Consider the following 8,935-nt stretch of genomic DNA (forward strand, 5'->3'; position numbering starts at 1 on the left):
TCAAACTTGATAACTTGTCTACTTCTCTGTGAGACAAAAAAAAAAAGAGACTTGTGAAAGAACCTTCCTGAGTGGTCCTCTGCCTGTGTTGTGAGAGGTTCTTCGCAATCAGAGGGTATAGTAGGGGGTTCTTCACCACCAAGAATACGTCTATGTTGTCAGTTCATCGCGAAATAGCTTGTAGAGCCCATTCATCCCAGGATCTTCGCCTTCGTGCAAGATAGCAAGCGATTGGAAGTTCTTGATCTCAACTTTGCTCTGATATCACTAGTGCACAGATCAGATACTATATACGTATGTAGTGAATGCTAGAAGGCCCCCAAGAACAAAGAACTCTACAAACCTTCATAATTTCAATAACAAAGCAAAAGGGAATTTGCATGACATGAGATAAAAAGACAAATTGGATGCAATCTCCTCCCATGCCTTGTCTGAGCGCTTCACAAGGCATGTATTTATAGATTTATATATCTTCAAGCTCAAAAATAGCCTACTTTACAAATAGCATGATTTTGTTTTTTATTTTGTGTTTGCTCAAATATAGAGTAAGGCATTTGGGCTTCCAAAAGTCGACTGTGCCCAAATACAAATATCAAATAATGAAATATTTAACCGAGGACCTATGTGCATACAAGATAATAAATATTTTGTCAAGTGCTTTAATAAATAAGCACGCTTAAATAAATATTGGTGCCACGCCTTTAGTCATAAGGTGTATGCCTATCAAAACTAGTAAATCTTCTAGGCATTTGGATTCACTCTATCGCCCGGTGTTACCCAATGCCACTACCGCCTGTTCTACACATCAACTGAAGCATTCACAATTGTTAGAAAATAATCATATAAAACCCAACAAAAGTGAATACCTAGCAATCTTCAAATACACAATAATTAAATAGGTTGGAACTCTATCCTAATCTTAATTTAATTCAAGTGCGCACTCTAAACTCGTAAACTTCCATTAATTTAATATGTATTTTATGAAATCGCCCGCTATGGAATCACCCATGTGCACATTAATCTGATGCTCGAAAAGGACAAGCGTCCCCATCAACTTCTCACACAAGGAATTCACCTTGTGTACGAGCCTTGACAAATAAATAGTTTTATGGAATCCACCGTAGAATATACCTCCTGGAATCATTTTCAAGTAATTTACAACCATATATAATTTTATGAGGTAAACAAACTCATCCTACATACATTTCTACCATCTTGGGATCATTCTTTTAATTACTAAGAAGTACTTATGAATAACTATATAGAATAATCAAGAAATTTATAAAATTATGAAAATAAGTTTAGAAATTCAAAAAGAAATCTTAATTCTTTTGCAAAGTCTAATTATCATCATCCAAGCCAATGGTCTATAGTTAGGTGGGCACCCCTTGTATATGTACGTATTGTAGAATCATATATACATGAAGATAACAAATAATAAGGGTACTATTCATTTTATACCCACGTAACTATCTTGTATTCTTCTCTCTCTCAACCTTCTTGCACTCCATAGCTTTTGTCTTGTATCCCACCATTGCTTTTATCTCATACATGTATAGTTGGGGTTAGTAAGCAAGATGGATAGCTAGCCACATTGACCTTTACCACCCTAACAACTACCCAATTAAAGATCAATGTGTCTTTAAGGGACAAAAAATAATAAGAGAATATGTGAGGTAAATACACATGAATCACCCACACCCAATGCCTACCAACTCCCCATAATGTCCAAACCTTTTGAAGTGTAGACTCTTGGTGAGAAAGCCTATAGGACAATCATCAGTATAAACTTTCACAAGCCCAACTTGCGTGTGCTCAACCATGTGATGAATGAGGTGGTATCACACTTCTATGTGCTAAGTTTTCACATGAAACACAAGATTCATTACTAATAGTCGGAGCCCCACTGCAGCTCTCCTACATCGCAGGGATTGGCCCTTTGATGCGCTATTAAACATATAACACAATCCAACACAAACTCCTCTCAAGGTACCAATATTTTACATTCCAGGATGTACCATTCCTCACTACAATTTCCCCTTAGGACCCAACGACTAACCTACAGCTTAGGACATTTCTCACGCTCATCGTTGGTCACAACCTAAGGAAGACAGGTGCCATGCATCTAAGAGGTTTTCTAATACCTTTTAATTATTATGCTTAATGCAAATCATGTATGGTTATGTGCTCAGACAAAAGAAAGATCAGCATCGTGCATGGTGCATAAAGCATTCTTTCTATGAATTTCACTAATGCGTGCTACATTGAAAGGAGGCACCGAGCCATATGCTCATGCTACCATCCTCTTTATTTAAACCGTTTTCTATATGCCAAGTGCAATGCATAAATCAAATCTTTTCTTTATCTTTCAATATTTCAGTCCCTCTTCATCTAACTCTTAGCATTTTGTATCATTGATCGGTTAGATAGGGTTTCTATGCATTTTTCCCTTTTAAAAACCCCGATAAATACGCACAAAACATAGAAACGGGGACAAACCGAGGCCAACCTCGTGCTTTGCCATCGTTATACATTGCACAAACATAGATATAATTATCCCTAATTTTTCTCAGCCTGTTTTCTATTTTTCCCTAATTTTAAATCAATTTTTTTCATTTTTGGGTATTTTTCCCTATTTTTCTTTAATAAATAATGATTGAAAATGAAAATTGATTGTGGGCTGTGGCCCTTAGGTTCATTGACAACAAAAACTCAGATTTAGTTGGTGTGACATATCATATTTCTCATTTACATAGCAAAACCCCCAATTTTACCCTTAAAACGCGTGTTTTTATGTATTTTGACATTAATTCCGGCCATGTAGCCTTATATTTTTTGAGTTTCAGGTTGCAAACAGTTGAAACTCATGGCAAACAATATTACAATGAACTTTCATCCCATATGAACAAAGTTTCATAAAGCAAATATCATAAAAATATCATTTTTCTTCATAAAAATAGCATTACCGCCTATTTTCAAGTCTCGGTTTCTTGGTCTTGATTTACGGGACTGATTTCCAGCATGCATTTAATGATCAACATCTCTATCATCATTCTATAGGAGATTCATCAAGCATTATGCCACAATTGCAATACCTTTGACAGATGGGTTGAAGAAAGAATATTTTTTTTCAGATGCTACAACTGATTGCATCTTCAATCAATGAAGGAAATGCTTATTTCAACCCCTATCCTCTTATGCCGTGACTTCTCAAAGGAGTTTACCATTCATTGTGATGCTAGTAGCAAGGGTATAGGTGTTGTTTTGTTGTAAGAACATTGGGTGATTACCTTTGAGAGCTATAAGCTTGATAAAAAGGAAACACAATTGAATATTTATGACCAAGATATGTTATCCATCCTTCATACTATTAAGTGATAGCCAAACCAAGAGGGTTAATAAATGGCTTGAGACCTATCTGAGGAACTTTTGCCATGATATACAACATGTTGGGATTTGTAGCTCCACGATTGAGTTTGCATACAACAACTTCACTCACTCTAGCATTAGGTTTTCTCCTTCTAAGGCACTATATGGATATAAGGTCCCCCTCCCTATAGTCCTATTCAATGATAAGTTAAACCATCAAAGCAAGACTCCCAAGAAAGCTGCTAACTAATTGTGGTTCTCCTTATTGTACCAATACTTGATATCCTAAGTAAGTAGGGTTTTCTGTTTGAAAAAAGAGAGCTAGATTGAGAAAGAGAAAGGGAGGAAGGACCAAAGCACTAAGTTATGATACCAAGTGTAAAGAAGAGGATTGTGATTGTGGGCCATATGTGGACCATATGGCCAAAAGCCATCACCAACAAAAGTTGATGCTATTGACAAGATGGAAGAGACTCGTTCTTCAATTTTAGAGGTGAGGAGAATTTTGGAAGTTTGTGTATTTTATATATTTGGGTACCTCATTTTGTGCATATTGCAGATGCTTTGTACCAGTTAGTGAAAAATGAGTAAAAATTCCAATGGGATAGGATGCACATGAAGGTTGTGAGAAAGTTGAAGAAATTGTTGAAGGCCACACCTACTTTGAGGAAAGCTAATTATGCAAGGGGAAGAACCATTGTCATCACTGTGAATATGAGCCCTACAAGCATTGGTGGGCTATTGGATAAGACGATGATGAGGAAAACAAGTATGCAATAATATTTGGGGCAAATGTGTTGAAGGAGAGATAGAGAAGGTATCCACAAATTAAGAAAGAGCTATGGAAAGTCATTACAACTCTAAAATGTGAAAATGAATAGTTCTTTGGAGCACCAATGAGGTAGAGACTGACTGTTCACCTCTTCTTGAGATGATTATGAGTTGTTCTACTCCTAACATTGCTAGGTTGAAGAAGATTGCCTACACTAAGTTTATGAATTTTGGATTTGGACACATTGCAGGGAAGGATAACCCAATCACTAATATGTTGTCCAAAGTAAGGCATGAAGGTGAAGAGGATTTGATGGTTGATGGTGATGAGGCTAAAATTGGAGTTGCTACACTTGTTCATGGTTATTATGTTTCTTTAGTGGAAACATTTTCATAGGAGCTCTATGATGAAGAGTGGCTATAGATTGGACAATATTTGAGTACCTTGATAAGAAGGGATGGCTAGACAAATGAAGAATTCATGAAAATTAGGAGAAAGGCATATGGCTATTTTCTAAAGAACTATTTTCTTTGGAAACACTCAAAGCAAAAAAATTACCTAGTGTGAGTGGTGTGTAACATGGATACTCAACTACAGATTATGTGAGAGTTTCATGAGAGCTTATGGGATGGTCACAAGAGAGTATATGCTACCTTTGAGAAGATCAAAGAGAGATACTAGTGGAAAGCCATGCACATGGATGTTTCACAGTTTGTAGAAACTTGCAACATATGTCATATGTATTCTTCTATGAGACATAAATATGCTTTACATCCCATGCATCATCTCTCAATGCCTTGCAAATGGGTTGTAGATCTAGTGGCCATGCATATGGGACTGTAGTGGATGAGATATATTGTGCTTACATGTGAGGACCTTACAAATCAAGTTGAAGACTTGACTTTGAGGATTAAGGCTACAAGTGTTAAATGCATGTTTTTTACTAGAAGATATGTTTTGCCATTATGGATGTGTGTGCAAGATTACTGTTGCTAACAAAGGAGAGCTTGATATGGGGATGAAGATTGCACTTACTTTAATATATAATCCAGAGGGGAATAAGGAGAGTGAAAGATGGAATCCTTCAATTGTGAAGGCCTTGGCAAAGGCATGCAAGGAAATTTTTGATAGGCCACAATTGCTTTTATATGCACTATTAGCCAACCACACCATTCATAGTGCTACAACAAGGTATGTACTAGTGGAATTGACGTATGGGCAAAAATCATGCTAATATAAGAGGAATGTCTTGCCATGGGAAGAAGGGATGAGCAGAGAAGAGTTGCTAGCATGATTCATTAATTGAAAAGAAGACTAGTAAACATAAAGCTTGAAGTGAAAAGATTGAAAGAAACTAGATTGCAAAACAAGGACAGGTTTGATAGATGGTATAGACTTAACTAAGAGTTATAGAAGAAGGATTGGGTGCTTGTGTGTGACAGTAGCTTGGAAAATCAATGTAGTACTATTAGAAAAGTTTCTAAGAGATGGTTTGGTTTGTATATAATGAGACATGCATATGATAATACCATATATTCTCTTTGTGAAGCGAATGGAACAGAGTTGAAGATATCCATTGTAGAAAAAAGGATCAAACTATTTAAGAGAAGAGAGTCCAATACTTATGAAGAGGAATATCATGAGACTATAAATACATAGGACATCATTAAAGAAGATGAAGAAAATGACTTTGTGGATGAAGTTGAAGACCTCAAACCTAATGAAGAGTAAGGTATATGACACATGCCAGAGGATGTACAAGTTTAGAGGGGGTGGATGTATGTGGTTCCATATTTATAGGTTGGAACTTACAAGATGCATGTTCATGTTGGGATTTCATTTATGTTATTATTTATACTAATTACACCTTGTCTATTCACACCTATTAGGATAAATAAGTTGGTTTCACACCTTGAATTGTCAAATCCCTGTAATGGGCAACTCAATGGTCAATATTAGTGATTCTAGACAAGTGGATGGGATAGTTTGAAGTGTGTGAGATCTACAAGATAGACTCCACATTTTTTGACAACATTCATGGGTTTAGGATGCCTTCTAGACATTTCAAATCAGTAGGGAAACTCAAGGTTTTTGACTTTCTTTTATTAGGAAAAGCTAAGGAAGAAAGCAAGGCAACACATGTCAAACACTTGTGGATGCATGGGCAACTGAACAACCACCCTACTAGACTAAACAACTTTCCAAACCATACATGAAATTGATGGCCTCATACGGCTCTTCCCATTGTATTGAGCCCTTTCCTATTTAATCATGACACAAGGTTAGGCTTGTCTTAAGTTATGGGCAATTACAAATTTGTGTATCTCTAGACTATGGTAGATTGATTTGAACAAAGTAAACAAGATGTTCATTGTACATTTCTAAGGAAAACTCAAGCTTTTTGATTTTCTTTTGTCAGAAAAAGCTAAGGAAGAAAGCAATGCAACACATGGTGAACACTTGTGGATGCATGGGCAATTGAACAACCACCCTAATAGAGTGAGCCACTTTCCAAATCATACATGAAACTGATGGCCTCATACAACTCTTTCCATTGTATTGAGCCCTTTCCTATTTAATCATGAAACAAGGTTAGAATTGTATTAAGTTATGGACAACAAGGACAAATCTAGACTTTTGTAGATTGATTCGAACAAAGTAAACAAGATATTAATTGTTGTTCATAGCTTGCACAATGAGTTCTTCCTTGAATTAGGGGCAATCTATTACTTTTGGATGTTTTGGTTAGAGGTATATTGTGGAAAATTTTGAGATTTACCTATTGCACTACTATAAATGAATCCTAATAGGGATTTTAGGCTAAGAAAATAGTATTCTTGAAGCTTTAGAATAGGGTAATTTGATGTATGTGGGTTGTTTTGATACCGGACTATGCATGTTTGAGGCTTGATTTTGAGCCATAGACAAATTGTTATGTGCTTGAATTCTTGTATAGTAAACATAAAATATCTTGGGATGAATTAAGCTAGGATTTCTCTAAGCCATAGCCTCAACTCTATCATCTATAAGTGGTTAGATTTGAGCAAAAGCTCCTACACGATAAATACAATGTAGTTGGTTTTCTTCTATCTCTTGTGTTTTAGTTGGATATTTCCTTCATCTTCTACATAATTCCTTGTTTCTCCACTATAAAATCTCTTCTTGCCAAAACTCGAGTGGTTTTAGGTCAGAGACAACAAATACCTTAACATCGATCATAAATTACATGGGGCTATAGTTACCCAACAAGCACTTCTACCCAAAAGGAGTGCATTCATACTTGGACTTATCTACATCATGCTCTCTAATGTAACTGAAAGAAGAAACTTGTGTATATTCGGACTTCCAAGTCCATTTATCTTTGCATCAATGCCATACACAATACTATGACTCATACATACAAACAACACATTTCAACACAATTCAACATAGACCAACTATAGTATGGTGTGACACAGAAACACGTCCTCGACTTCTTCCAACAAGGGGAAAAAACCAAAAAATTTCATTCTTCCTTTTCCAAAGATCATCACTTGTATTAAAATCCTCTTCAATATACTGACACAATTTTTATTCCCTCGTATTGGCAGATAAACAGTATTTGCAAAGACAAACTGAGGTATACATAATATAAATAAATAGTACTACCTAGTATTCGTAAAAATCCAACATTGTAAGTTCATGCAACAATATCAAACTACGAATGTGATATTCAAGCTATAAATTAAAAACTACAAAAACACGCAATACCAAAGTGAGTATTATCTTGTTGACTCACAATGTCATGGGTACCTAACAATAAATCATATGAGAATGGCAAATATCACTAGGCAAAGACCCTTGACATACAGTGATGGCTTCTATAACAACCTTGAAAATTAGATGGACACATCCAAGGATATACTTGACAACAATCTTCTTGAAGAACAAAAATAAAATCACAAATAGGACAAATCTTGCTATGCCCTTCAACATCTTTTTTGCTTAAAATCTAACCCTGATAACACAAACATATCTCATACGTAGGACTCCTTAACAATATACTTGATAGATTCAGACACTAGTATGAAGATATGCATGAGAATTTACTATGAATAGGTGTTGCCCAAGTCCTACTAGATATCCAAACAAATGACATCTCCATATACACAATCAAGATCCTCCATTTATGGAGTCAAAATCTCACTCAAGGCCTTGGCAAAAATAACAAAAAAAGAAGTCAACAAAACACTAAAAACATACATGTAAAAGAATAACTACACTCATGACCATGAAAAGCTTGTTGTGACCACATTAAAAAGATCACATGCTTACTCAAGAGAGAGATCTACAACCAAATCCATGGTATCCAAAGCAATCCATTTAGTGCTATCATATACATGATAGTGAAGTACTCAAACATACCTTCTTTTAAATCTTGATATATTTAACCTAAAACAAAAAATATATCTAATAATAGTAAGATTCATTTCAGAAGAGTAGAGTTAAGCAAACCAATAAGAAACTGAACTTCTACTGGCACCAAAACATCAACTTGAGCCACCATGAATGCTGCCACCAACTCAAGCACAATTATATAATCTAGCACCAACTCTAAGTAACACCTACGAACCAATTCAAAACTGACAATGTAGAGAAACAAGACTGAACACTTCATCACAATATTAGATGCAAATAAAACGGAAAGATCCACGTATACCTACAACGAATGTTGAAAAAAGACTCCAGTAACACAAAAGAAAACCTGTTTTAAAAAAAGAGAAAGGACATCCAAACCTATGAACCATTTGAAGA

Source organism: Lygodium microphyllum, chromosome 17 (genome assembly GCF_053477565.2).
Source record: "Lygodium microphyllum isolate KBCC chromosome 17, Lygodium_microphyllum_v1.1.10, whole genome shotgun sequence".
Lineage (NCBI taxonomy): Eukaryota > Viridiplantae > Streptophyta > Polypodiopsida > Schizaeales > Lygodiaceae > Lygodium > Lygodium microphyllum.